At 31.9% G+C, this 3942-nt stretch overlaps 1 pseudogene; it reads left to right on the forward strand.

Moving 5' to 3' along the window:
- The first annotated feature begins 3183 nt into the window (after positions 1 to 3183).
- LOC114615857 lies at positions 3184 to 3936 on the forward strand (annotated as a pseudogene).
- Positions 3937 to 3942: the final 6 nt, after the last annotated feature.

Below are 3942 nucleotides of genomic sequence, written 5' to 3' on the forward strand. Positions count from 1 at the left end.
CTTTATTAAAGGAAAGCATATAGTGTTATTAAAGGAATTTTCAATTTGATAACTAATAATTCATTCAATATTAGTGACAGGATTCTCTTGGAAGGATAAAGAAAAACAGACAATTTCATCAACTGGACAAATAAAATAATTATCATACAAAAGACTGCACTCTGACCAGAGTGAAAAGACTACCATGGTGCTTCTTAGCTCCTGTTTTACTATAAAAATCAAGATAATGAACATTTAGATTCACATTTCCTATAAAAATATGTACCAACTTCATCTGAAAACACATCTGTGTGGAGTTAAAAATGCTGGAAGAGATGTATCTTCAACTATATTAACACTGGGTGCCTTCCATAACTGAATGTTTCCTTTATATTTCCGTGTTTCTCAAATTATAAAAACTGTTTTATAGTTAAATATTTTAAAAGTGTGTTCATGGTATTTAGTAGTACACTTAGTGTGCTTCTATGTGTTAAAATAATACTACTCATTATTTAATAAAATTAAAAACATGTTTATTTTCTTTCATTAATCTTGATTTCATGTGTCCTACCTTACTTGGAAATATATTTCAGGTTTAAAAAATTTGTGTGTTTTGAGCATCTGTAATTTACTTGTCTTTTTTTTTCAGTAAAGCTTGGAAAAAATTAATCTATTTTTTAAATTGAGAAAATGTTTTTTAATCTTTCAAAAATCCTATTTGAACACATCTTTATTTTTATACAAAATCTTTTATCTGAATAAAACAAATTGGTTGATATTAGAAATATTAAAAAACAATAAATTAGATGTTCTAAAAAACTATGTGATGAGTTTAAAATTTGGTAAACTTAGTTAACTCTGTCTCTAGACAAAAGACAAACATTTAAAGAAATATAGGACAGTGACATTGTATTTATTGATCACATCCCCTTTAGTCATCATAGCTTCTACTTCATCTCCAATTTCCCATATTTACTGGACCTCTTAGGGTATTGGGATACTCTTATATGTCATGCTAGTATATTCTCACAGATCATATGTGGAAAAGTAGACATGACAGCCCTCAGAGTTAGTATAAATTAATCTAAGATCATTTCTAATAATTTAGAATATGCCTTTGTAAGCTCACACATTTTTCCACTTTCCATGGACTAGAAAACTAGTTGAGCATTACTAAAGATGTAAGGAAATGAGGAAAACTACACATTTTTAACACAGGGTAATTTTCTAAATAATAGCAACATGAATTTCTAATACATTAGCATCCATAATATTTTATACATTAGTTTTATTTTATTCCTAGTCTAATTTTTTTAATAATTACCAGTTGACATTTTGACAGTTCTCACTGAAACTCTGTACAGCTTTGTTAGACTTTAAATCCCCAAGGACAATTCTCCATTGCATCACAAATTAGCTGTGTATCTCATATTTTAAAAGGGCTGTTTGCTAGAAAAGGTGTTAAAAAATTAGAGCAATCCAGTATTGTCTATTCACTCTAAGAAGTTATGTTTGCTGTATGAGAGTATTGATGGACTGTTAGGTAAATGTTCCTATTATTCTTCAAATTTTTTAGAAAAATAAAAGAGGAATGTAAACAGATATAACTGATATATTTATTCAAGTGTTATCCCTACTGTCTTGGTTCAAAGACATAAAGCAGACATAAATGAGTTTATGGATACTGAGTTATAGTGGATTCTCAGTAATATAGTTCTTTTTTCTTCTGATATTTAGAATAGTCATATTATGAATGAATAGTGTTCACTAAATATGCATCATTTTGGATTTAGCCACAAATTGTATATAGCAACTGAAACAAGAGAGAGAATAGAGCCAACAATGAATACAGAAATGGTGTGCTGAGAGTTAAAAAGAAAATATTTCGTAGGATCATGGTTTTGTAAAATACTAGATCTCTTTTAACAAGTAATGCTGATGAAGACTAATCTAGGGTTTTGGAATCAGGTTGAAGGTGAAGCAATGTCATTTTTGATTTTGTAATCTTAGATTTATGTAGTTGTCAAACTCAAGAATTTCACTCTGAAAATAGGGAAAGGCAATCTTTATCACATATTACTTCTTAGAATTTTAAATCAATTGTGCACTTGTACATTTATACAAAGCATATTCCTTATATCCATCTGCTTCTGTGTCTCTCTGCGTCCCTATAGTGCCTCTTTCCCTGTAGACAAAGTACGTTTATCAATGTGTGAATGAGTGTGTGACCATCTTAGTTACACATTTTGAGCTATGATTTTGCATAGGATTCAATGTATATGTATTTTATGAGTGAACATTTTTGTGAAAATTTATGTGTGTTTGTGTGTAATTTAATGTACTTCTAAAATTGTCAGTTTAAAAATAATATAGAAATCTATGTACATAGGTGTATATATAAATATATGCATATGTAAATATTCACTATATATAAATTTATACGTGAGAGTATATATCAATTCATATATACATATACTTAATCCTCAATAAAATGATGCTATATAAAACACACAATTAAATGACAAGACTTTAATAAATCAGATAAAATATACATGGCATTAAATTAATGAAGTTTTTATAGTTGGTAATTTTGCTACAGAGTGCAGGCACTTTGTAAAATAGTTAAACAGCATAGTATCTATTTGCCATTCTTCAATCAACCAAAAGTTCTCTATTTACACCTAGGTAATTAATGACTTCATCTTCTGTAAAGGAAATGAAATGTTCTCAGGAATTAAGTAGTTTCCAGCATTCTTATGGCATAATTTGACTCAAAAAATATCAATACTCTAAAAATATCAATTTACTCATTCTGATGAATAAATATATTCATGATAAACTTTTAGTCCTCTGTAAAATACAGTTATGAGGATTTGAATACCTTCAGCAAATTGATTTCTCTTTCAGGGAAACATATAATCTCTTTCAGGGCAATGCAATTAAGCCCAGAGCAATTACATCTATTATTTCATGTGAGAGACAAGCTGAAGCTTTGTACTAACACTGGCAGGAAGGTGTGGCTTCAACAACAAGATGTTTACAGTTATGAAATATAAGAACTGAAGGACAAAGGGCATGGTTTTGGGTATAAAGAGATCAGAGAATATACCAGTGTCTAACAACTCTTCCAGAAGAATAGCTATGATCTAGTCAGAAGATACATAAAGAATTGCCTTATTTGTTAATGTTGTGTAGGGACTGGTGATGGAGGCAGAAAACAGGACAGTTGTCACAGAATTCATCTTCACAGGATTGACCCAGTCACATGACATTCAGCGCTTGGTCTTTGTTCTGAGCTTAATTTTCTACATCATCATCTTGCCTGGAAATGTCTTCATCATTCTCACCATCATATCAGACCCTGGACTCACTGCACCTCTTTACTTCTTCCTGGGAAATTTGGCCTTCCTGGATGCCTCCTACTCCTTCATTGTGGCTCCCAGGATGTTAGTAGACATCTTCTCTGAAAAGAAGATAATCTCCTACAAGGCCTGCATCACTCAGCTATTTTTTTTGCACTTCCTTGGAGGAGGGGAATTTTTACTACTGGTTGTGATGGCCTTTGACCGCTACATTGCCATCTGCAGGCCTTTATATTACTCCACTGTCATGAGTCCCAGAGCCTGCTATCTGATGATGTTGGCTCCATGGCTTGGAGGATTTGTTTGTTCACTCCATTATTCAGGTTGTCCTCATCCTCCGCTTGCCCTTCTGTGGTCCAAATCATCTAGATAACTTCTTCTGTGATGTTCCACAGGTCATCAAGCTAGCCTGTACAGACACCTTTGCAGTTGAGCTCCTTATGATCTTCAATAGTGGCCTGCTTACCCTTGTGTGCTTTCTTGGTCTTCTGACTTCCTATGCAGTTATTTTATGCCATGTTCATAGGTCAGCCTCTGAAGGAAAAAACAAAGCTATATCTACGTGTACCACTCATGTTATAATTATATTTCTTATGTTTGG

Source organism: Grammomys surdaster, unplaced genomic scaffold, assembly GCF_004785775.1.
Source record: "Grammomys surdaster isolate TR1022 unplaced genomic scaffold, NIH_TR_1.0 170186, whole genome shotgun sequence".
In the NCBI taxonomy this organism is placed as follows: domain Eukaryota; kingdom Metazoa; phylum Chordata; class Mammalia; order Rodentia; family Muridae; genus Grammomys; species Grammomys surdaster.